Here is a 27,185-nt window from a genome sequence, read left to right as displayed (position 1 = left end):
CTTCAAGGCGTAGGCTTGTACTACAATCTGGCTGATCTACCTGGAAATGGTGGCCAACGAGACAACCATGCCCTTCTTTGGACCAGCCACCAAAACAAACAGTGAGTCTGACTTCCGGAAGGGAGCCGTGGCAGACAAATAAACCTTCAGAGCCCGAACCACATCCAGGGCATGAAGGGTCACCTCCTTAGGATGTGTCGTCTTAGGACACAGATGGCAATACAATGTCTTCATTGATGTGAAGCGAGGAGACCACCTTCGGCAGAAAAGAAGGTTGCGGACGCAACACCAGCTTATCCTTGTAGATAGGAGCAACTTGCAGAACAAGGTCGCCAGTTCCAAAACCCTCCTGGCTGATGTAACGGCCATTAGAAAGACCACTTTCTGGGAAAGAGTAAACAGAGGGATCTCTGCAACTAATCTGACCCGCCGTTGACTGACTTGCCCCTCCGCTGGAGTGCTCCGCTGAGCGATACCCACACACCCAGAGGCGACATCCGATGAGGGGAAGAAGAGGGTCCAGCCTGGGAGGAAGCCTCACCAGGGCTGTATGGAGACGATGGAAGGGGGAGGTAGGAGAGAAGAGGTGTCCGGGCCACCCCTCTCCGGGCCTGTCAATCAGGGTGGGGTGATCCAGGGCTCCAGCTGCACGGAGAGCCACTGCTACCACGCCAAAACCCCCTTCTGCAGCCAGCTACCACAGGCCTTTATATCCACCTCTGCCCTATTCCCTTCCTCCCAATCATTAGTGCCATACTCAAAGCAGCTCAGTCTTATGCCAACCTGTGATTGGAAGCCCCTGACCCCTCCACCTATGCAAAGCTCCATGGTTGGGGGGGGGGGGGGGGAGAGAGAGAAGAGACTATTTAGCACTTTAAAGCTCTTAATATATGCAATTTATACAGTTTTTTTTTTTTTAAATGCTTGAATTATTTTTCCCCATTATGGGCATGAGTGGGGCCTTATGTCTAGGTTTTGCCTAAGGCCTCACAAAGTCTAGAGTTTCTGCTGGACTGAAGCTGTACATGAGCAGGTCAAGGCTCAAATGATTTCAGATAAATTCAAGGCCTCGAATGAGTAACTGTGTGAAAAAGGAAAGGAGATTAGATGTCACCTGTGACACAGTGCTGATGTAAAATGCATGACCCTGCTAACTGCTGACACAATGGTCAGACTTATTTACAGACTGCTAACTAAAAACACCTGACTGTTGTCTACTGTTGACCCCAGATCTCGCATTAAAGAGGCCCTGTGCTACTTAATTCTATTACAAGGGATGTTTACATTCCTTGTATTCGGAATGCAAGTGATCCAAAACTTTTTTTTAAAGGGAGAGTGTAAAAATAAAAATTTAAAGCTCCCCATCCATCCGTGCAGAAAGGAACGCATACTCAAGTCAGGCCCACATATGTAAATGGGGTTCAAATAACAGGTGACATCACTGCGATCATTAGAGGGGGTCTTGTGCTAGAATTATTGCTCGAGCTCTAATGCAAAACAGGTAACCAGAAACATTTTTTAAATACCGAAGTTTGTCACCATTCCATGGGTGTGTGCAATTTTAAAAGCACGACATAAAAAAGGTATCAATTTACTTGGCGTAACATCGGCTTTCACATTAAGCACCCTCTGGCCCCCCCAAAGAAAAAAACAAAACAAATGCAGTGCGACAAAGTATTGCAACGCTCACAAAAAAAAAAAAAAAAAAGTGTGTATGTATGTATGTATAAATTTTACATATAAAAAATTTACACACACTGAGTTTCTAGCAAAAAATAAATAAATAAATACTGATTTTAACTTGTAAACAAATGTCAGAAATTGGCTTGGTCCTTAAAAAGGTTTTTTTTTTTTTTTTTTTTTAACAAACAAGATATACTCCCACTCCTCTTCTAGAATCCCCCAGCAGCACCCCTGGCTCCTCCCCACATCGAGCGCCCTGCATTCCAAGGGGGTACCCGTGCGGGCATGCTCCTGAGTCCTGATGCTGCGTCCATTGACACAGACAGCAAGACATGGCCCCGGCCATGCCATGTCACTGGATTGGAGTTAAACTCCTTTATAAAAAAAAAAATAAAAAAAAAAGGAAGCCTTCAAGACCCCTTTCACACTGGGGTTGTTTACAGCTGCTTTAGCGCTGGAAATAGCTTCTGCTAAAAGCCTAAAAAACCCCCTCCTATGCATTTAAGTTTGACTTCAGACTGGGGCGGTGCACATTTTCGTTCTGAAAAGTCTTCCAAGCAGCATCTTTCGGACCGGTTGGTAGCGCTGCATTTAGCGCTCCGAAAACGCCCTGCCCATTGGAATGAATGGGCAGAGCTTCCAAAGCACCTGAAAAGCCCCAACACAAAAGAGTTTTTAACATTAAAAAACACCCTGCTGGTAGCCAAAAAAGCGCAGCTAAAATAAGCAGCACTTTAGCGCTAATACAGCCCCAGCGTGAAAGGGGTCTTAAAGTGACCCAGGGCAAGTCCTGAAAAAAATACTAACATTCCTGCACCTGAGGACTCTCCCCTCTTCCCTCCATTCAACACCGCAGGCCTAAGTAAAGTCTTCTATTACAGTAACCTACTATCTGCTTTTTACAGATTTGACAGGGTCACTTTAACAATTAACCCGTTTCCCCAAGAAATACTCCATTAGGATTGTAACCAGATAATAGCACCGTCATAAAACCATGTCAAAATTCATGATCGTATACATATCACAGCCAAGAACCGTGGACTAGGACAAAAACAAAACATAAAAGCACTTACCAGCTAGAGATGTGGTGGGAATAGGTCTGCTAAACTCTCAGTCAGTCAACAGAATTAAACCACAAGAGGTCACAACCAAAACACATACAGATTAGTTACCAAGGATCTTAAGAAGGCACTTTAGAGAGTTGTGACACAATTATGATCAATTGGTGTATCTGGATTTTGCAGAAGCATTTGACGCAGTTCCCCAAAAACATTTACTGTACAAAATAAGGTCCGTTGGCATGGACCATAGGGAGGGGGGGGGGGGGGGTGGGGAGTACATGGATTGAAATCAGGCTACAAGGGCAAGTTCAGAGGGTGGTGATAAATGGGGAGTACTTGGAATGGTCAGGGGTGGGTAGTGCGATCCCCCAGGGTTCTGAGCTGGGACCAATCCTATTTACAGTATAGGGACCAAACCTATTTAATTTGTTCATAAACGACCTAGAAGGATGGGGTAAACAGTTCAAACCATCTGCTAAGCAGGGCAATAACTTCTCCGCAGGATGTGGAAACCTTGCATGAAGATCTGAACAAAATTAATGGGGTGGGCAACTACATAGCAAATGAGGTTTAATGCAGAAGAATGTAAAATAATCCATTTGGGTAGCAAAAATATGGATACAATCTATACACGGGGGGGGGGGGGTTCTAGTAGATGATAGACTCAGCAATGGCATGCAATGCCAAGCTTCTGCCAATAAAGAAAACAGAATATTGTGTGAATATTGGCATTAAAAAGGGGAATCGACTCCAGAGATAAAACGATAATTCTCCGGCTCTACAAGACTCTGGTCCGGCCGCACCTGGAGTATACTGTCCAGTTCTTGGCACCAGTCCTCAGAAAGGATGTACTGGAAATGGAGCGACTACAAAGAATGGTAACAAAGCTGATAAAGGGTCTGGAAGATATTAGTTATGAGGAAAGGTTGTGAGCTCTGAACTTATTCTCTCTGGAGAAGAGACGCTTGAGAGGGGATATGATTTCAATTTACAAATACCGTACTGGTGACCCCACAATAGGGATAAAACTTTCACAGAAGGGAGTTTAATAAGACACGTGGCCACTAACTAAAATAAGAAAAGAGGTTTAACCTTGAACTACGTAGAGGGTTCTTTACTGTAAGAGCGGCAAGGATGTGGAATCCCCTTCCACAGGCGGTGGTCTCTGTGGGGAGCATCGATAGTTTCAAGAAACTATTAGATAAGCACCTGCAACATACAGGGATATACAATGTAATACTGACATATAATCACACACAGGTTGGACTTGATGGACTTGTGTCTTTTTTCAACCTCACCTACTTTGCTGGTCAGTAGAGAAATTAATCTTTACATTGGTGCTTAGCTGTAGATGTACCCCTATTACCCTGGTGGTCGGTAGTAGATGTGCCCCCCCCCCCCCCCTCACATTGGCGGTCAGTAGAGAAACGCTTCCATACATTAGTGCTTAGTAATGGGTTCTTCTACATCGCTTGTCAGTGGTAGACGTCAAATAGAGGAGGGCATGTTTAAAAGATAATTTTTTTCATCATTTTATTCTTTCCTGCTCTGTGCAGTGGTTTTGCAGCGTAGCCTCAATCCTCCGCTTCTCCTCTGGTTCCACTTCAGCGCTCCTGGCTGCTTCCCCTTGACCAGGGGCGCTTGCTATTGGGGGCACTGGTGGGTGCTCAGTCCTGAGCCTCCCCACTGCTGTGTCAAAGTGAATGACGAGAGAGACCCCCGGGACAGTCGAGGCTCTTGTGCACGTCGCTGGATGGAGAGGGGAACCTGCAGCCTTTAGGCTGGGATCACACTAGTATGGAATCGGATTGGATGAGGGTTTTCCACATCCAAATTGCATGACAGGAGACTGACCGGCTCTCAATGGAGCCGGTTCACACACCTCCATGGCAGCTGCGGAGCAGCTTGCATGGGGGTCCTGTGCATCTTTGGCTCAGTTTCAGGGCTGATTTCAGGCAAAAAATGAATCTCTGAAAAAACAGAGAACAGGGATGTACCAGACCCCTCCTGTCAGTCACTCCGTATGGAGGTGTGAACCCAGCCCCAGACTTTAAAATTAGGAGGTAGAGAGGTTTCCCCTTACATCTAGATTCTGTGAAGGAAAAAAATACCTCTTACATTGGTGGTCAATAAAATGGAAGACACCACTACATTGCGAGTCAGCAAGACTCCCCAAACTGTGGCAGCCTGTAGGTACAATGTCACCCTTAAACAGAAGAAAATCATAGAGGAATGCAGTGTATGATCCTGTGCAATTCACATGCAGTTCTGTGCACACCGCACCAAAACTAATGCATATACTAAAAGGTACGGCAATAAATAGTTTTATTCCCCTTGTGAACCAGTCTGGGCAAGCTTACTGCGTTTTGGGGAGTCAACATTGCAACCGACACCTGCTGCAGATCGCAAAGGCACTGCGCTTTGATTGCAGTGTCGTAATCCGGTTCTAGTGTGAACTGGCTCTTACAGATAAGATTGGCGTTATACCGCTGGCTCTGCCAGGCGATGCCAGCCCCAACAAGATGCAGACACCCATCAGACGGAAGGACAAATTACTGCTCAAAGGACCACCAGCAACCCCTGAATATCCACAGAGCCCTGGTTTGGAAAGGCTGGTCTAGAAAACGACTGAAGGCAAATTTGTTTTAGAAGGATTGTGTTCACTCAGCAAACCAGAAATGACACGTGTCAATGGAAACAGTATTTACTTTAGTACCTTTAACTAACCTTCCCCTCTAAAGGAAGCCAATTCACCGTCTGACAGACGCTGTTGATGTAGCTTATCAGAAAGCTCAACTTTCCCTGCAGGAAGGTATTTTAGGTGCGTGGATAATGGAATTAATTGAGCGGAGCATCATCTTCCCCAGGGGTAGACAATCACAAGGAATAAAGAAATGTCAAGTTTTGCAGGAAGCCGATTATGTGCAGATCAGCAAAAATTATCCGAGACAAGCTTGTCTTATAGTCAGGCCTCTCGCACATGCTCTATTTAAAAGGACATTTGTAAATACAAAAAAATGCATTAAATGGCATTCACACTGAGCATTTATCTGCACCAGAAAATGGCAGGTCTTCACAAGGGCACATAGACAAACTGCTTCCCATGTGCCCTGTTAACACTTAAAGTGGTTCTAAAACAGAATTTTTTTTTCTTCTTTATGCATTAGGATAAAAATCCTTCTGTGTGCAGCAGACCCCTTAATACTTACCTCGATCCAGCATTGTTGCACACGAGAATCTCGGCTATCCGAGGACACCATTGGCTCACACTGCTGTCAAAGTTAGTCAATAAGGAAAGATGGGGCAGAGCTACAGCTCTGTGTCTAAAAAGACAGCAGCGGCTAGGATCAGGTGTCACCATAGCAAGCCGCTTAGTGTTGGGGCACTTGGCAGGGCCCAGAACGCAGGTGGGGGACCAAAGGAGGAGGATGTGGGCTGCTCTGTGCAAAGCCACTGTATATATAAAAAAAAAAATTTTTTGTAAACACAAGACTTTAAACACTTCAGACCTGGAAGGATTTTCCTCCTTAAAGCGGGATTCCGCTGCGCTTTTGTTTTTTTCTTACCTGTGTCACTGGTAGGCGATTCCTACCGTCTTAGTATTCATGATCGGCGTGTTTTTGACCCCCGGCGTGACGATTTTTTTGCTTTGGATAACTTTTAAAAAAGCAGTCCGGCAGTTTCCATTTTTACTGTGGGCGTCTGAAGCCCACAGGCATTTACTTCCTGTATGCGATGACGCTGGGCTCCCAGCATCCACCGCTCCATCTCGCGCATACTCACTGATAGCTATAGTGGTAATGGCAGATACAGCTGCCTGCCCACTTTGAAAATGGCAATTTCGGACACGAACTCATCACGTGACCGCGTCCTCCTTCCGATATCTCACAAGATTTCGGCATTACTATGTCCCCATGGATTCTTGGGAAATGGCTTAGAAATTTCCCAGGGACCATTGCGAGGCCGATAACCCCGCCTACTCCCACGGGAGGACAGCCCGGAAGTCAGCACAAACATCGGAAATATAAGTTAAGTACTGAATAATATTTTATTTAAGTGTTCATTACTGTAAGTATGTTAGCATGTGCTTTAAATAAGAAAAAAAAAAAATTTAGGTACAAAACTGCTTTAATGACCAGGCCATTTTTTGCGATAAAGCACTGTGTTGCTTTAACTGACAGTAGTGTGGTCGTGCGACATTGTACCCCAACAAAATAGCTTTATTTTGGCCGCATTTGATCACTTTTTTTTGTGCTATAGGCTGGGTTCACACTGCTGCGGCTAGGAGACCCGGATGTGATTCGCACCGCACTGCAGTGCAAATCACATCCGATCTCTGTGTGATGCGAGTTCAGCCATACAGATAGTATGGCTGAATTCGCATCGCACCCGCCCCAAACTCGCACAGGACCCTTTTTTTGGTCCGCAGCAGAATCAGATCGCATGGGTGTTCACATCATGCGATCCGATTCCTGTCCGAGTTTGCAGATCGCACTGCGATATGCGAACTGATCTGGGGGTGTCATTAACATTTCACTGACACTCCCAGCAGTACGCATAGGGCAGTGTGAACTGCCGCTGGGGGGCATGCGATGCGGGAACCCGCCGCGTTCCCGCATCGCTTCAGTGTGAACCCAGCCATAAAACAAAATTTTTTTTTTACTTTATGCTAGAATATATCTCTATCCATATTTTTGGGAGAAAAAGAAAAATAATATCGCAATAGGCGTATATTGATTAGTTCGCGCTAAAGTTAAGGTATCTACAAACTATGGGATAGATTTAGGGACTTATACAAAATTTTTTTTTTTTTTTTAACTGGTAAATGGCGGGGATCTGCCATTTTTAGCAGAACTGACATTGCGGCGGACAAATCTGACCTCAATTGACATTACTTTATCAATGTAAAAATTACACTGGCAGGAAAGGGGTTAACACTAGGAGCGATCAAGGGGTTGTGTGTTCCCTGGGTGTGTTGGGCTGCCAGATCACTGGGAACACTAGATCTCTGTCATGTCATTAGGCAGAACGGGTAATCATCTTGTTTACATAGGCAGTTCCCAGGTCTGCCTCTCCTCACCGCAATTGTGGGTTGCTGGCAGTCCAGTCCACGGAACCCGCAGGTACGACATACTCCTTGTGCGGACCGATGTACAGGTGCGTTGGTTAGCGCAGGAGAGTCGACCTGCCGCAGTACATCTGCGTGAGCCGGTTGGCTAGTGGTTAATATCACTTTAAGGAGAAGTATAGTTTTTTTTTTTTTTTTTTTTAAATCATACTTACCCAGGTGGATGCAGCATCAATGCGATGCTGCATCTGTCGGATGCAGCATCAATGCGATGCTGCATCTGTCCCCTGCTAGGGCTAAGGCTGAGAACCGAGCATTCAAACACCACTGATCGCTTGCTTCTCAGTACTCCAAGCAGAGAGCTGGTGACTGCCAGTCACTGGTCTCTGCTCCCCACCCTCACTGGAGCGATGGGCTGTGGAGGGGACGGGAGCGGCTGGCTCAGGCTCCTGGGCAGATCCTAACCATATGATCGCGATCTTTCCCAAGCCTGGACCGGCTCTGTAGCTTCAGCCCACTGTCTGCTGAAAATGGGTCACAGGAGTGTAGAAAGGACTAATCCACAGGAAAAGTGCAGCCAAATTAGCAGCGAACCTCAGTGCAGAAATCTGCAACATGTTAATATTTTTTACATGTGTGCAAAAGGGAAAGAAAAAAAAAAAAAAAAAAAAAAAAAGAGAAAAAAGGGGAAAAGGAAAAAAAAAAATGCAGCTCTGGAAGGCACCTTTAGTCAGAACGGACACTTCCCATGTTTAGACAACATCATAAACCTGGCAGAAGGTCAAACTCACATCACTTTCTGTGACAATGAATGTGCAGCGCGTCAATTACATCAGCACTGACATCGGTGCACTCAGGAATTTGCATGTCAAATTCCTTAACCGATAAAGCGCATGCAAACACAGCTTCTCTGCCAACCACTCTAACTGTGCATGCATGCAGTGTTTAACTACCGTAAGTGTTGTAATGTACGCAGACGTTAGTGTACTTGCATGCGCTGAATCAGCGGTCGAGGAATTTGACATGCAAATTCCTCAGTGTCCCGATATCACGGCTGATGCGCTGCGCACGTTTTCCTGAAACAGCTGATGCCACGTCATAGGAAGCGATGTGGTTTCAACAATTTTTACAAACACCTGCACTGTAAGAGTTCTTGCACCTGGGCCTGTTCAGCATATTTGCCAGCACATTACCCCCACCCAGGCAGCCCTGGTGCAATGTGGAGCCTGTCAACCACATAAATGGCTGTGCGTTGTGGTATTGGTGTAGATGGTGGCGCCATCATACACACTCGTTTATGACAGCACCGATGTATACACGAGTACAGCAGAGCACAGTTATTCATGTCAATGACAGGCTGTACGCTGCACCTGGGCAGAGGAAATACACCAAGTTCAGCCAGCCCATTTGCAAGAACCCTAAACAGCAGCGTTTGGTCAGATTAGGCGACCCGTCAGGATTGGTAGCGTAAGCGACGTTCCGTCACCGCCATCTTGCTACACCCCACACTCGTCCACAGTGAGAGGGCAGGAAGTGGACATCTTGTTACACCGACCGGAGTTTTGCATTTTACAAATATTTTTACCAGTAAACAGGGCTTATATAGTGAAATTCAGTATTTTAAAACCCCTCAAACTGTTTTGATGTTGCAGCAGTGTTGTCATATTAGCAAACCCCGTGAGATCAGCTGGCTTGCCACTGCTTGTAAAAAGCAACATCTAAACAGTGAGACAGTTCTTTTTAATAGTGCATTTCATTATAAGCTCAGTTTACGGTTAACAAGATGTCCGCTTGGCGCCTTCTCACTGTATCCTTACTGTGGACAAGTGCGGGGTGTAGCAAGATGGTGACGACAGAAAGTCACTTCTGTTACAAATTCTGAAGAAAGACACAAGCATAAAAAGTCCAAGAAAATTGAAACCTCAGCATCCAGGAACAGATTAGAGACTCAACGAATCCAAGACCTTCACATGGACTGCCTGCTTACGCAGCCTGAGTCACTGGGTGGTGGGTGCAGGCAGCTCATGTAAGCATACAGGGATGCAGTGGCTGCACGGACAACGCCGCTCATCTTAATCTGACAGGCATGTAGGAGATCTTCCCTGAACACAGCCAGGGTGTGTTTGGGGGCCTTTTACCCATGTCTGACAAATTAGGGTGAAGTGCTGTGGCTACCTACACTTCCATGGGCAGCCTGCATGTAGTCATTACATAAACAGCCCATTCAATGCCTGCAGACCTCCATGTTCATGTGAATGAGACCTAAACACATTTAAAATAAATGCAGGAGGAAGTGATCTGGGAAGTAAAAAAAACTTTACTTATCGCAGAACAATTTCTCTATAACAAAATAAAACACGGGACGCCGGTCTGCATGAAGGAATGCAAGTGATCAGTCCATTTCTAGAAAACACAGGTGGGGCAATCATGGCAGAAACTGTGTGTGTGTTACAGGTAAATGCCAACTAACCTCCAGAGAATTATGGCCCTTTCACACGGACATTCTGCTCAGGTCCCCCTGTCCTGATGGGACCCTTCATTCACCCCTATGGGGCAGTAGACGTCAGCAGCGGTGACATGTCCGCTGACACCCACTGCTATCCGATATGATAAATCCAGAGCGTTTCTAAATCTGCTAATACATTTAACACTCATCCCCCCACCGATGGACCATTCTGCACTCTGCTGTGCCTCCTTTTCTCTTTCCTCCAGTTATCTCTCACTTAAAGAGGGATTCCACCTAAAAATAAAATATTAAAAGCCAGCAGCTATAAATACTACAGCTGCTGACTTTTAATAAATGGACACTCACCTGTCCCGGGTTCCAGCGATTCCGGCAGCCGAGGCCGATCGATCGCTCGGCTCTCGGCTGCTGCCTTCACCATTCTAGGTGAGGGAATCAGGAAGTGAATCAAATCGGCTTCACTTCCCGGTTCCCTACTGCGCATGCACGAGTCGCGCAGCGCAATAGGAATTGTCCGCGCTGTCACTGGGACCCGTGTGTGTCCCAGCAGACAGCGCGGCAGGACAGGAAATGACAGACTCCCACGGGAGTCTATGCCCGGAAGTGGGTGTAAATACCTGTCTTTGACAGGTATCTCCACCCCCCTCCCCCCTGCAAGGTGCCAATTGTGACACCGGAGGGGGGGGGGGGGAGGGTTCCAATCAGCGGAAGTTCCACTTTAGGGTGGAACCCCGCTTTAACCCCCCTAGCGGTAATCCCGAGTCTGGCTCGGGGTAGGAATATACTGATAGGAGCGGTAACCCTGAGCCAGACTCGGGATGGCTTCGCTCGATGCAGGGGAGGACACAGGGAGAGTTACTTACCTTGTCCCCTGGATCCAGCAATGTCCTCCGCGCTGTGTGAGCGAGCAGACTTCCGCTCGATTCACAGTGCCGAATGCTGCCGAGCTCCGTTCCCTGCGGCGTTACAGCGCACGGGAGCGGCGGCAAATTCAAAAAAATAAAAAGACACAAAACACACACAGCACTGTAATCTTACAGATTACAGTGCTGTATTAAAAAAGACACACCCCCTTTGTCCCTAGTGGTCTGTGCTGTGCCCTGCATGCACTTTTATATTATAAATACTGTTTTTTACTGCCTGGAATTTGGAGATTGTCCATAGCAACCAAAAAGTAAATTTTTCAGTGTTTTTGGATTTGATTACATTATTGAATAATTTTTATTATTCTTTATTATATTATAAACTTTATCATACCCGGGATGTCTGCTAGACTCTGGTTTGAACAGATTTAAGAGCGTTATTCCCAAGAATTACAGGACTACAAAATAAAACGCCAGATTTTCGTGCAAAATAATTGTACCGCTTTCAGCACCTAATTCCAGACTAAATCATACCGCCAGGGAGGTTAACTCACACTGAGGGCTGGTTAGAAATCTTGCAAGTTGATTTGAACTCACACAATTTCTGGCTGACGTTTCAGTCCGACTTTGGAGGTGCTTTGACAGACATCTGTGCGGGTTCCTGAACAGATGTCTATTCAAATCATTCCCAAAGTCGCCAAAAGTAGTGCAGAAACTACTTTTGGGAATCGTGCGGAGCTGCAAAGTTGGCATCACACCAATTCGGATGGCGATGCTGCTGGCAATAGCCCGGCGATTTGAAATGTCAAATTGCATGTCAAACTGGCCCGATGTGAACGTGGGCTAATAACAGGGTGTGAGATACTGGCCAGATCACCAGGTGAAAACAGAGTCAAAACCAATGCAGCCACCACATCTGATGACTGGTAAGCAGCAATAGAATACATTTTTGGTTTGGAGTATAACTAAACAACTTTTTTGTCTTGGCTAGAGTGCAGATGGATTAGAACACCTGTCAGATTTTATAGCTGCCTGTGCCCATTAAGGAGAGTAAACCCTTCATTCATTCTGCTTACCACAATTATTGAAAGTAAAAGCCCAAATTTAGGGTTGTCCCCTGAAAAGCAATAGAGGGGACACTAGTTCTGATGGCCTGGGGGTCCCCCCCCCCCCCCCCAAGGAATTCCCTTGATTTACAGGGATTTCCTCACTTCCTGTTTTGGCTCTGGGACAGGAAGTGCAGGGTAATCCACTATATCTACATACATAGGCCTGTAACTTATTTGAACACTGTGCATGTCTTACAATGCTGATACATCTTTATTGTAACAAGTTTGTTCTTGTATAACTTGTATGTAGCAGATGTATTGAGGGGGCCGATATTACAGATGAATAAAAAAATCGTACAGACAAAACATCCACACACCGCTCTATAATACACAACTGTCTGTATAAAGACTGGAAACAGTCATAGATACCAACCAAATATCAGACCCAATTATTATAATGATAGGAGTGTTTATTCTATAATTAGTACAGAAGAGGAAATGCAAGTCCCTGCATCCTAATGACATAATACCCAAGGACTGCTTTAATAGGACGCAAGTGCTACCAATCATACCATATAGGTGAATAATCACTGGGGAGTATTAGGAATGGATATTATACCCCTAAATACATGACAGTGTGTGCAATACTGTATTAGAGGGAAGTCTCTGTGGGGTCATTATATACAATTATAACATGCCATACCAGTTACCTCTATTATAATAATCAGCCACAGGAACCATTATACATTTATTGGAATATAAAATTCCTGTAGAATATAGAAGATAAAAGGGAGAGGGGGACACAGTGTGGCTGAACACTCAGATTCACCATAATAATCAGTATATTCTACCAGTCACCATATTGTGTCCTAGAGAGTTCATGAAGATCATCACCCATTACATGGGATATTACACTGAACACAGGTTACTACAGATATAGATAGAACCCTGACATCTTCCTTTTGAGACAGAGAAAGGGACTGAGGACACAGATTCCCCAGTCCCTTTCTCAGCAGCATCAGCTGCACTGAAGATGAATGGACAGGAGACAGAGGCTCCTCTCCATTCATAAACGGAAGCATTGTAAACAGTTTACGATGCTCAGTTATGAACTGACAGTGACCACTGACACTATGCATTCGGAAAAGGAAGGAGCCGGTAAATGAAAGATTTATCAACTCCTTCCGCCGCTCTCCATCCCAATAGGGGGAGCAGAGGAGGAAGAGGAGAAGCAGCTGTTAGCTGCTTTATTGAAATCTATACAGAGGTCAGTGATTGTAATTTACCCCCCATGGTCATCTGCCGACTGCCCAGGTATCGGAGCATTTGTACAAGTACTTGTGAAAATGCTTGGCATCGGTGCAACCCTAATAGACACATACCAAGCTCTATACCCAGGCTCCTGCATGGGATAGACGCATACCGAGCTCTATACCCAGGCTCCTGCATGGGATAGACAGGGGGGGGGGATCTACATACAGGCTCTCCTATGGGGAGATCTACATACAGGCTCTCCTATGGGGAGATCTACATACAGGCTCTCCTATGGGGAGATCTACATACAGGCTCTCCTATGGGGAGATCTACATACAGGCTCTCCTATGGGGAGATCTACATACAGGCTCTCCTATGGGGAGATCTACATACAGGCTCTCCTATGGGGAGATCTACATACAGGCTCTCCTATGGGGAGATCTACATACAGGCTCTCCTATGGGGAGATCTACATACAGGCTCTCCTATGGGGAGATCTACATACAGGCTCTCCTATGGGGAGATCTACATACAGGCTCTCCTATGGGGAGATCTACATACAGGCTCTCCTATGGGGAGATCTACATACAGGCTCTCCTATGGGGAGATCTACATACAGGCTCTCCTATGGGGAGATCTACATACAGGCTCTCCTATGGGGAGATCTACATACAGGCTCTCCTATGGGGAGATCTACATACAGGCTCTCCTATGGGGAGATCTACATACAGGCTCTCCTATGGGAGATCTACATACAGGCTCTTCTATGGGAGAGATCCACATAAAGGCTCTTGTATGAGATATGGATAAAATACACACAGGCCCCGATATGAGGTGTCAGTATCCGGTATGCCTCGGTGGCGGCGGCCCCCTGGTGAGGCTGAGCCCAGTATTACCTTGTCGGTATTCGGGGGAGGCCCCTGCGTCCGGTGTAAGACGGGGTATCGGCGGATGTTCTTCCCCCCTCAGCTCCTCCGGTGTGGCTCCCGCCGCCGCCTCCTCCTCCTCACACACCGAAAGAGAAGCACCGCGAGAAGATGACGTCAATACCGCCGCGCCCCGCCTTCTCCGACTCCACCCCTTCCACTTCTACTGCGGCGCGTTCTCGCCTCTGCCTGGCAACCGTGCCCTGCGCGAGCTCGCAGCGGGAAAAAAGAGGGGGAGCGGGGAGGGAACACGTGACCCCAACGTCATCATCCGGGCTTTATGTAATGTGTGTGAGGGAGAGGAATGGGCGCCCCCTGGGTACTTCCGGTGTGATAAACGGGACATGTTAGCGTGAACTGCCACTGTACTCCTAACCAATAAATACCAATGTACCCCCAACCAATAAATACCACTGTACTCCTAATCAATAAATACCACTGTACCCCCAACCTATAAATACCACTGTACTCCTAATCAATAAATACCACTGTACTCCTAATCAATAAATACCACTATACCCCAACCTATCAATACAACTGTTCCCCTAACCAATAAATACCACTGTACTCCTAATCAATAAATACCACTGTACCCCTAATCTATAAATACAACTGTTCCCCCAACCAATAAATACCACTGTACCCCCAACTAATACCACTACTCCTAACCAATAAATACAACTGTACCCCATGCTATAAATACCACTGTACCCCCAACCAATACCACTGTACTCCTAACCAATAAATACAACTGTACCCCATGCTATAAATACCACTGTACCCCTAACCAATAAATACCACTGTACTCCTAACTAATAAATACAACTGTCCCCCCAACCAATAAATACCACTGTACCTTCAACCAATAAATACCACTGTCCCCCTAACGAATAAATACCACTGTCCCCCCAACCAATAAATACCACTGTCCCCCCAACCAATAAATACCACTGTCCCCCTAACCAATAAATACCACTGTCCCCCTAACCAATAAATACCACTGTACCCCTAACCAATAAATACCACTGTACACCCAACCAATAAATGCCACTGTACTCCTAACCAATAAATACCACTGTACCCCCAACCAATACCACTGTACTCCTAACCAATAAATACAACTGTACCCCATGCTATAAATACCACTGTAGCCCTAACCAATAAATACTACTATACTCCTAACTAATAAATACAACTGTCCCCCCAACCAATAAATACCACTGTACCTTCAACCAATAAATACCACTGTCCCCCTAACGAATAAATACCACTGTCCCCCCAACCAATAAATACCACTGTCCCCCTAACCAATAAATACCACAGTACCCCTAACCAATAAATACCACTGTACACCCAACCAATAAATACCACTGTACTCCTAATCAATAAATACCACTGTACTCCTAACCAATAAATACCACTGTACCCCTAACCAATAAATACCACTGTACACCCAACCAATAAATGCCACTGTACTCCTAACCAATAAATACCACTGTACCTCCAACCTATAAATACAGCTGTCCCACTCAGCAATAATGATTGGCAGCCCTGATGAGCACTAATAGGTGGCACTGATTAGCATCACTGGCAGGCACAGATTGGGCCTGGTGTCTGATGTGCCTGTAACAGTAGCCAGTTACCGGCTTCCTTCTACTCTCCTCACGCTGACCGTGAAGAGAAAAAAAGCAGATTACCGGCTTCTGTTTACTTTCTATGATCAGTTTTCATTGGCTGACAGCTGATCACGTGGTAAAGGGCAGCTGTGGTTGGCCCTTTACTCTGTTCTGTGTTCTGAAGGACTCCACTATTGCAGAGCGTGCCGCCCGCACGCCGCCCCACGCCGCCCCACGCCGCAAGGGGCATGTGATCACAGCGATCACAAGAGGATGTCTATGGACGCCCCCCCCCCCCCCCTAGAAGCCCGTGATGTAGCCGTCTTTCAGCTATAGTGCAGACGGAAAGTGGTTACCACTGGGGTTTTGCTAATTAAAGAAAGCCTAAAAATTTTGAAGCGGAGTTCAGCCTGGTAAATAAAATTCAAAGTTAGCAGCTACAAATACTGTAGCTGCTGACTTTTAATATATGGACATTTACCTGTCCAGGGAGCCCATGATGTCGGCACCCGAAGCCAATCTTCGGATCGACACACGAGTGTCGCTGCCGCCATTCCTAGTGAGGGAACCAGGCAGTGAAGACTTTCGACTCTTGGTTCCCTACTGTGCATGTGCGAGTCGCGCTGCCCTTTCTAAATGGTCCCTGCTGTCTTCTGGGACCTGTGTGTCTCCCAGAAGACAGCGGGGGGGGAGAAGGAGGGATCTGACATGACATAGTTTTGCAGCACAATGTGCGGTGCTCTTTTGCTGGATTTGACAGGTATCTGCTCCCCCCTGAAAGGTGCCAAATGTGACACCAGAGGGGGAGAGGAATCCAATCTGGGTGGAACTCAACTTTTACCACTTGCTTACTGGGCACTTAAACACCCTTCCTGCCCAGACCAATTTTCAACTTTTGGTGCTCTCACACTTTGAATGACAATTACTCAGTCATGCCACACTGTACCCAAATTAATTTTTTGTCCTTTTTTTTCCACAAATAGAGCTTTCTTTTGGTGATATTTGATCACCTCTGGGGTTTTTATTTTTTGCGCTATAAATTTGGAAAAAAACGCATATTTCTTTGTTTCTGTGACAAAATTATGCAAATTATTAATTTTTCGTCATAAATTTTGGCCACTATTTATACTGCTACATATCTTTGGTAAAAATAACCCAAATTAGTGGATATTATTTGGTCTTTGCGAAAGTTAGAGTCTACAAGCTGTGGTGCGAATCACACAAAATTGATCACATCTGATGTACTGGTGGCCTATCTCACTTCTTGCGACCCGAACAAGTCAGGAAAGTACAAATACCCCCCAAATGACCCCTTTTTGGAAAGTAGACATTCCAAGGTATTTAGTAAGAGGCATGGTGAGCTTTTTGATGTTGTCATTTTTTCCCACAATTCTTTGCAAAATTAAGATTTTTTTTTTCCACAAAATTGTCATTGTAATAGGCTATTTCTCTCATGTGGCATGTGTATACCACAAATGACACCCCCAAAAAAATTCTGCTACTCCTCCTGAGTATTACAATACCACATGTGTGGGACTTTTTCACAGCCTGGCCACATAGAGAGGCCCAACATGCAGGGAGCGCCGTCATATGTTCTAGGAGCATAAATTACACATCTAACTTGTTGACTACCTATTACACTTTTGAAGGCCCTGGAGCACCAAGACAATGACACGTGGCACTGATGACAGATGGCACTGACACATGGCACTGATGACACTTATACGTGGCACTGATGACACGTGGCACTGATGACAGATGGCACTAATATGTGGCACTGATGACAGATGGCACTTATACGTGGCACTGATGACAGATGGCACTTATACGTGGCACTGATGACACGTGGCACTAATACATGGCACTGATGATTCTTATACGTGGTACTGATGACACGTGGCACTGATGACAGATGGCACTAATATGTGGCACTGATGACAGATGGCACTTATACGAGGCACTAATGACACATGGCACTAATACGTGGCACTGATGACAGATGGCACTAATATGTGGCACTGATGACAGATGGCACTAATACGTGGCATCGATGACAGATGGCACTAATACGTGGCACCGATGACAGATGGCACTAATACGTGGCACCGATGACGCGTGACACTGATGACAGATGGCACTGATAAGTGGCATTGATGACACGTGACACTGACAGGTGGCACTGATGACAAATGGCACTGATACGTGGCATTGATGACAGATGGCACTAATATGTGGCACTGATGACAGATGGCCCTATGTGGCACTGATGACACGTGGCACTGATGACAGATGGCACTTATACGTGGCACTGATGACAGATGGCACTTATACGTGGCACTGATGACAGATGGCACTGGGGACAAATGGCACTGACAACAGGTGCCACTGGGGACAGATAGCACTAACAGGTGGCACTGGGAACAGATAGCACTAACAGGTGGCACTGGGGGCAGGTGGCACTGGGGGAGGATGGCTCTGGGGCGGATGGCACTGGGGGAGGATGGCACTGGGGCGGATGGCACCTTTTTTTTAAACTTACGGCCGCTGCAGCCGATCATCTCTCCCTTCTCATACGCTGTCTGTGTGAGGAGGGAGAGCGGCACTGAGAGATGATCTCATATGTTTACATATGAGATCATCTCACATTGGACACGCTGATCGCGCTGTAAGCGCTGCTGTGATTGGCCGTTTACAGCGATCTGTGACTGGCTGTGTCCGAGGGACAAGGCCAGCACAGAACTTCCCCGATGCGTGCTAGCGGCAGTTAGCGTCCGCTCTGTAGCCGTATTTTGGCTATAGGGCGGACGCGAAGCAGTTAAAGAAAAGCATCCATTGTTTACAATTGTCAAGTGATCATATGGTACCAGCACTGAGTCGGTACACTGATCAGTCATTGGCTGTGTCTGATGGTGCGATCCAGGAGGACGTCATATGATGTCCACCCGGATTGATGAAAAGGCCCGCCCAGAAGTAATTTTGCTATAGGCCGGGCGGGATCTAGTTAAAGGCATAGTTCACCTTTACCTCAAACCTGCCTATGCAGGCAAATCGTGTCTGTGGATAAAAAAAAACTGAGCAGCTTTAAACAAAGTTGAATAATAATAGTCCTTGTACCCTCACAGCATCGCACATGTACTACCAGATTTTCTTCCTTCTTCTCTCTACTTGAATTGTTCTTTATTGTTTTCTTGTTCTTCTATGTATCTACGATGTCAGATACTGAAATTGTAATTTCTCTTGTGGAAAATTTGAATAAAAATATTGGAAAAAAAAATAATAGTCCTTGCTATAAGTGTAGGCCATTTATGTTCCTCATGAAGCCTGACTGAAAACTCCCAGGGATGGTATCATCCCATCCTGCATTGTTGCTAGGAAGTTGCTAAGATACTCCCAGCTGTTACTGCTCACCCCCACCATCACAGGAGCAAGCTCTCAACTCAACTCTTATCTACTGTATCAGGGGAGAAAATCTGAGAAAGAGCTCACTCCTGTGAGAGCTGGGAGTGTCCTAACACCATCCTAGCAACATGGCAAGATGGAATAATGTCAAATCTGGGAGTTTTCCAGTCAGGCTTCATACCTAAATGGCCTACACCACTAGCAAGGCCATTTTTGTACCTCATAAAACCTTACTGGAATACTCCCAGGACGTTGCTAGGATATTGCTAAGTGAGGCCTAGTCATGACTGCTCACCCACACCCTCACAGGAGTGAGCTTTTTCTTCAATTAAAACCCCCTCACATACATTTCTCTCCCCTGATGCAGTAGCTCTGAGCTCAGCATTTGAGAGTAAACTCCTGTGATGGTGGAGGTGAGCGGTAATGACTAGGCCTCACTTAGCAATGTCCTGGGAGTATTCCAGTCAGGCTTCATGAGGTATGTAAATGGCCTACACCAATAGCAAGGGAAATATTCAACTTTATTCAGAGCTGCACGGTTTGTTTTTATCCACAGTCACCCCTTACCTGCATAGGAAGTTTGTTTTTGCAAAGGTGAACAGACTCTATAAAAAGGATTGTTCACCTTTACACAAAACCTGCCTATGCAGGTAAGCGAAGTTTGTAGATCAAAACAAGCTGTGTGACTCTGACTAAAGATGAATACCCTTGCTATAGGTGTAGGCCGTTTACATTCCTTATGAAGCCTGACTTGAATACTCCCAGGACGTTGCTAAGCACTCCCAGGATGTTGCTAAGGACTCCCAGGACATTGCTAAGTGAGGCCTTGTCGTCACTGCTCACCTCCACCATAACAGTAGTGAGCTTGTTCTCTGATTCAAACTCCCTCACATACATTTCTCTCGCCTGATGCAGTAACTCTGAACTCAGCATTTGAGAGCTCACTCCTGTGATGGTGCAGGGGAGCAGGGATGACTAGGCCTCACTTAGCAATGTCCTGGGAGTACCTAGCAACATCCTGTGAGTATTCCAGTCAAGCTTCATAAGGTATGTAAATGGCCTACAGCTATAGCAAGGGCTTTATTCAACTTTAGTCAGAGCTACACAGTTTGTTTTTATCTACAGATACCCCTTATTTGCATAGGCAGGTTTGTGGTAAAGGTGAACTATCTCTTTAATGTCCTTTATTTTTTACATTAGGATGCGTCATAGAGCCCATAGAAATTGATGGCAATCCGTGACAATGTATGAGAACCCAGATGGAGAATGAAAATCTGACAAAAATGCAAAGGTGTGAATCCAGCCTGTCACATAGTCACTGCAAGCAGCCATTTTGTATACTGACTTGTTCAGCCTATGACAGGTGGCAGGCACTGAAATTAATTCTGTGGCGGATTGCTTTTAGGCGATTACCATACCGCTGCCTCCTGAATGCTTGTTTTTTTGATCCCAAAGCAATCTTACAATAAAATAGCATGCTGCAACCTCCATAGCTGTCTTAGGTGTGCATTTGCAGTGGTGTCCAATTAAGGTTAATATGTGTGTTTGGTAGGTGTAATGCCTACTGAACGTGACACGCCGAGGTAAAACTAGCGCGGCACAAAGTGACACAAACGCACTAGTCAGAGCTGCCCCATTCAGCAGTAAGGTGAACACCAGACGTTGGTGCTGCTAACCCAACACATTTTTTGTTTTCACCTCAGCACTTACCACAAATGCAATATCAGAAGTTGTTTACAAGCTTTCTAAATCTGCAGCTTTCATTAAGGGCCTATTTATTTTTTCAAAACATTTTAAATAAAAATGCAGCTCTCTAAAAGTCTGTTCTAATAAAAGTCCATAAATCCTATTGGACACCCAGAGTGTGTTACAGAAATACAATTGTTGGCGAGATGATATTCCTCCACCGACACCACAGCACACCGGGCCTCTTACCCTCAAACGCAGACCACTAAAAATTATAGGTGGACTGATAACACTCCAACACTCCTCAGGCTCGCTCCTGTTCACCAGATACTCACACAGTAACAATACAAAACCATGGCCAGGACAATGTCTGAATGGACAAAACGTGTTGGATGGAGCATGGACACGTCACGTCACACTGCTGCACGCACAGACTGTGGCCATCTTGCTGGTTAGAAACTTCCTAGGATTCTGTATGCGACATGCTCAGTTTTTATTGTTACTGTGTGAGTATTCTGGATTTGTTTTATTAAACATGTGAGTGCTGTTTACCTACTACACTATGAGGACTAGGTTTCTGTTGTAATTTTTGGAACATCTAACCTGTGGAGAGATATTCTCAGAGGGGACACCAGGAATTTGGCTTGGTGCAATATCTGGTAAGGAGTGTTAGACCATTGTCAAACCATCTATAATTTAGTGGTTGTCAGGAACTGTGAATCAGACGGGGACAGAAAATGCAATTAAAATCACACCCTTTAATATAATAGTTAAAATTGTATAACTGGTAAACGTAGTCAAAACATAGCCAGGGTTCGGTAGCCAAATCGGGTAGTCAGAACAAGCCAGGAAATCAGGAAGCCAGAGTTCAGCGTAGTCAGAAGCAGCAGACAGGATCAGGACCCAGAAGGGACGTCAGCCAGGCAAGTCTTCAACAGGAAAACAGAAGAGTCTCTAGATATGTTGACCAAGGCGAAGGCATTGAAGAAATGAACCAGGCAGTTTAAATAGCCAGAAGGGGCTGGCTGTAGGCTTGACTGACGAGCAGGAGATGATCACCAGGTGAGTCACTGTGGAATGGTGAGCACTGGCAATTAACCAACAGCTGAGCAACCTGAGCACAGAGAGGGGAGGGCTGAGAGCCCAACCCTGACAGTGATCCACAACTTGAGGCAAATGCCCGGTATACACGATGAGATTATTGGACGAATGATCATCCGTTTTTTTTTTTGCATGCTACACTCAGATCGAACCTGAAGAGTTTATTAAAGTCACGAAAATTCTCATACGACAGAATAAAAATTCGGGAGTGATGTCAGGTGTAATGCATTTTCAAACAGTGATCTGTGATTTTCAGCAGGACTGCAACATTGTGGCAGACAAATCTGACCCCAAATGACACTTTTTGGGGACCAGTGACATTATTACATTGATCAATGCTATAAAAATGCACTGATCAATGTAAAAATGACACTGGTAGGGAAGGGGTTAACGCTAGGGGGCGTACAAAGGGTTAAGTGTGTTCCCTGGGTGTGTTCTAACTGTAGGGGGGTGTGCTATGAGGGACATGACAGAGGTCACTGTTCTCGATCACTCGGAACAATAGAACTCTGCCATGTCCCCTTGTTCTGCCATCCCCATTCTGCTTCCGTACTAGTGATTGCTGGAGGACATCAAGTCCGTCCGACCCGCCGGCGGTGTGTCCTCGTCTGCACGAGCCGCCGTACAGGGACAGTGATTCCAGCATCGCTGCCAACCTGCTGCAGTATATCTGAGTATTTCTGCGTGAGCTGGTCGGCTAGCAGTTAAAGTAACGCAGCGCTGTATCGCAAAAAGACTCAGTTAGACTTACCGGTGACGGTATTTCTAAGAGCCTTTCAGGACAACCCCGGAGAGTGTAGCTCCACCTTGCAATCAGGAAACACATGCCCACTTTAAAAACACCTCCTCCTCCTCCATGGCTTCAGTTATTGTGGCCTTCCGACGCTGGAAAACAAAGCACAGAAAGCACAACACCATGGTAGAACTTAATACATTTACTAAGCATAACCTAGGGAGGGAAGTAACGGTTGTCCTGAAAGGCTCTTAGAAATACCGTCACCGGTAAGTCTAACTGAGTCTTTCTCAAATCGCCTTTCAGGACAACCCCGGAGAGGATAACCGAGAAACTTACCCTAGGGCGGGACTACTGCCTGCAGTACCTTCCTGCCGAAGGCCTGATCTGCTGCAGACAGTAGATCTAACCGGTAATGCCGGAGAAATGTCGAATAACTGGACCAAGTGGCAGCCTTGCAGATTTGTTCAGGCGTGGCACCGGCCCTTTCAGCCCAGGAAACTGCCGTGGATCTAGTAGAGTGGGCAGCAATACCTGAGGGAGGTATTTCTCCTTTTGCTTTATAGGCTTCTGTTATAGCCAACTTAAGCCACCTACCCAGCGTACTTTTAGAAGCTTTCTCCCCCTTGCGTGATCCAGAAAATATCACAAAGAGGGCGTTTGATTTTATAAATTCTTTAGTAACTTTCAGAAACTGTAAAAGACATCTTCTCACATCCAATGTGTGAAAAACTTCCTCTCCTGCATTTGCTGGGCTTGCAGAGAATGTAGGTAACACTATTTCCTGTGATCGATGGAAAGTTGAGGATACTTTCGGTAGGAATGCTGGATCCGTCCTCAGTACCACCCTGTCCTGATAAATTCTAAGGAAGGGTTCTGTAATAGCTAGAGCTTGGAGCTCGCTGACTCTCCTGGCCGAGGTGATGGCCACCAAAAAGATTGTTTTTAAAACCACCTTCTGCAAAGAAGCTTCCTGTAAGGGTTCAAACGGTGCTCCCGAGAGACCCTGTAAAACTGTAGACAAATCCCAACTGGGAAAGTCTTTAAGGGCTACTGGTCTATTTCGAGCAAGAGCCCTAAAAAATCTAGAAATTAAAGTTTCTTTAGATAAAGTCTTTTCAAAGAAAACTGATAAGGCAGCCACCTGAGTCTTCAGGGTACTGGCTGCGAGACCCTTCTCCATTCCTTCATGGAGAAACTCCAAGACTGACACCGTGCTCTTGACCTTGAGTTCTCTAGAACTGCACCAGGAGTTGAACTTTTTCCAGACCTTCATGTAAATTGCCTGTGTAACTGCCTTCCTACTGGACAGCAGGGTCTTTACTACTTTATCTGAGAGACCTTTAGCCTTTAACAGGTCCTCCTCAGAAACCAGGCGGTTAGCTGCAGGAGTTCCACTTCTGGATGACTTACTGTCCCCTGGGATAACAGATCTTTTCTGAGTGGTAACCTCCATGGGGGCTTCGAGGCTAGGTTTCGAAGACCCGCGAACCAGGGTCTTTTTGGCCAAAAAGGAGTGACTAGTATTAAGTCTGTCCTTTCTTCCCTGAATTTCCTCAGTACTAGTGGAATTAGAGGAAAGGGGGGAAAGGCATAGCACAGCTGGTAATGCCAGGGGTGAGCGAATGCATCCAACCCTATTGCTGCATCTCCTCGGTGAAGAGAAAAGAATCTGTCCACCTTTGAGTTCTGCTGGCTGGCAAAAAGGTCTACCTGAGGAACCCCCCAGGCCTCGGAGATCATCAGGAACACTTCCTGATTCAGACTCCATTCTGCCTCTAGCAATTTGCGCCTGCTTAGGAGGTCCGCAAACAAATTCTGAGAGCCCTTCAGATGCACTGCCGATAGTGAGGCTGTGTTCTGTTCTGCCCAGGCTAACAACAGATTGGCCAGCTCCATCAAGCTCCTGCTTCTGGTTCCCCCTTGCTTCATAATGTAGGTAACCGCTGTTGTGTTGTCTGACAACACCTGAACATGGTGGCCTCTCAAACTCTGCTGAAATGCCACTAAACCCAGAAAGATCGCCTTCAACTCCCTCCAGTTGGATGATCTTTGAGCTTCCTGTTTGGACCAGACCCCCTGAGATGTCTGACCATCCAGATGGGCTCCCCAGCCCCAGGCACTTGCGTCTGTAGTAAGGCGCTTGTCCACAGGAAAGGTCCACACCAGGCCCCTTGAGAGGTTTGCCTGGTCTCTCCACCACCAAAGAGCCCTTTTCGTCTTTGACGAAATTTTTAGCTGTTTTTCCAAAGGATCCTGATGGGACCAGCTTGACAGAACCTCCCTCTGAAGGGGTCTGGAATGGAACCTGGCCCACTGAACAGCCGGGATTGCTGCCGTAAGCAGGCCCAGAACTGCCATAGCCATCCTGACTGAGACTGTCTGGTTGCTCTGTATCCGCTGTACAGCTAGCTGTAACTTTTCCTGTTTTTCCAACGGCAGGAAAACTTTCTGGAGAATCGAATTTAATGTATACCCCAGAAATTTCATTTCCTGTGAGGGGGTCAGGATTGACTTCTCTAGGTTTAGAAGCCATCCCAGGCCCTCGAGGTGAGACTGGGCCCTCTGGAGATTGACTAGGACCTGCTCCCTGGAGTCTGCAAAAAACAAAAGGTCGTCCAGATAAGGAACGACTGGAATCCCCTTCAATTTCAGGGGTTCCAAAGCCTCTGCCATAATCTTCGTAAAGACCCTGGGAGAGGACGAGAGTCCGAACGGCAGAGCCCTGAATTGGAGGTGCCATACCGAACTCCCTACCTTCAATGCCAGGCGCAGGAACTGCTGCGATGCCTGATGAATTGGTATATGAAGGTAGGCATCCCTTAGGTCCAGGGATGCCATGAAGCATTCTGGGGTCAACAGCTTTGTGATGGAGAAAATTGTATCCATCCTGAAATGTTTGTACCGAATGAACCTGTTCAGGAATTTCAGATTCAGGATTAGACGGTACTTCCCTGAGGGTTTTTTCACCAGAAAAATATGTGAATAAAAACCCCCGCCCTGCTGGCTTACTGGGACTTGAATCAGAACCTCTTGCTGTATCAGCTCCTGTAACAACAGCTTCATTGCAGAGGCCTTCTCCTGATCCCTTGGCAATGTTGTCACATAAAACCTGCTCGGGGGTAGTTCTGAAAACTCCAACCTGTACCCCTGATCGACAACGCTCTTCACAAACAGATTTGGAGACAGCCTGTCCCATTGTTCGCGAAAAGCTGACAGTCTCCCCCCCACTGGGGAGATATTGTCACTTGTTCTTAGGGGACTGCTCTGGGGGAGATCTAAAGAGGACTCCACCCCTGCCTTTGCCCTTCTGTGAACCCCATCTGCTCTTGTGCTCCTGGTCTTTTTTATGGGACTGCTGAAAAGCACGAAAATTCTTTTTAGCCATCTGCTTTTTCTTAACTGGAAAAGCCTTCTTTTTATCGGCTGTTCTATCCAGCACAGACTCTAAATCAGGACCAAAGAGCAAGTCACCCGAAAAGGGAAGACCACACAGCTTGACCTTAGAGGCAGTGTCCCCAGACCATGTTTTCAGCCAAACTGCTCTCCTGGCTGAATTTACAAGAGCCGAAGACCTAGCGGCCAGTTTAACTGATTCTGCTGATGCATCCGCCATGTATTTGACTGCATTCAGGATCAGTGGAAAGGACTCTAAGAGATCCTTGCGGGGTGTCCCCGCCTCAATATGGCTCTTCAGCTTCTCTACCCAACATTCCAGATTCCTGGCCACCACCGTAGCTGCCATTGCTGGTTTTAGACTGACTGACGCAGCATCCCAAGCTTTTTTAAGGATGGAGTCAGCTTTTTTGTCCATTGGGTCTTTAAGGATCCCCATATCTTCAAAGGCTAGATCCGTTCGTCTGGATACCTGCGAGAAAGCTGCATCGACTCTGGGTTTCTTGTTCCAAACCTCTGAGTCCTTATCTTCGAAGGGAAACCTTCTTTTGAGAGCTTTAGAGAAGAAAGGGGCTTTTTCTGGGTCCTTCCACTCCTTTCTCACTGAGTCTGAGAGGACCCTGTGGACAGGAAAAACTCGCCGTTTTGTTTCGTCCAACCCCTGGTACATTTTGTCATGAACTGACAGTTGTACTCTTTCTTCCTGAATTTCTAGAGTAGTGTAGATTGCTTTTAAAATATCATCTACTTCCTCTAGTGATAGCTTGAATTTGGAGCCCCTGCTATCTTCTTCCTCTTCCTCCTCCTCCTCAGAATCCCTGAAGGAGATGAGAGTACTACCCCCTTCGTCTCCAGACTCTTCAGTTTCCACCTGTCTGGATGACGA

The 27,185-nt window shown here is 46.2% G+C and overlaps 1 protein-coding gene across 2 annotated transcripts in view; it reads right to left on the bottom strand.

The window, feature by feature from the left end:
• The window catches only part of PPP4C (protein phosphatase 4 catalytic subunit), a 33,348-nt gene extending 18,842 nt beyond the window's left edge, over positions 1-14,506 (bottom strand). The window contains exon 1 of one of the 2 annotated variants that reach the window (XM_077447397.1): positions 14,339-14,506. The gene's annotated coding sequence lies outside the window, so the exon portion shown is untranslated. The remainder of the gene's footprint in view (positions 1-14,338) is intronic. The other variant, XM_077447398.1, reaches the window with a different exon arrangement.
• Between the last annotated feature and the right edge of the window lie 12,679 nt (positions 14,507-27,185).

This window comes from Lithobates pipiens, unplaced genomic scaffold (genome assembly GCF_037356315.1).
Source record: "Lithobates pipiens isolate NorthernLeopardFrog02 unplaced genomic scaffold, aLitPip1_a1.2 Scaffold_22, whole genome shotgun sequence".
NCBI classification, from domain to species: domain Eukaryota; kingdom Metazoa; phylum Chordata; class Amphibia; order Anura; family Ranidae; genus Lithobates; species Lithobates pipiens.
The sequence above is the reverse complement of the archived record's forward strand: the minus strand, read 5'-3'. Positions and strand labels throughout refer to the sequence as shown.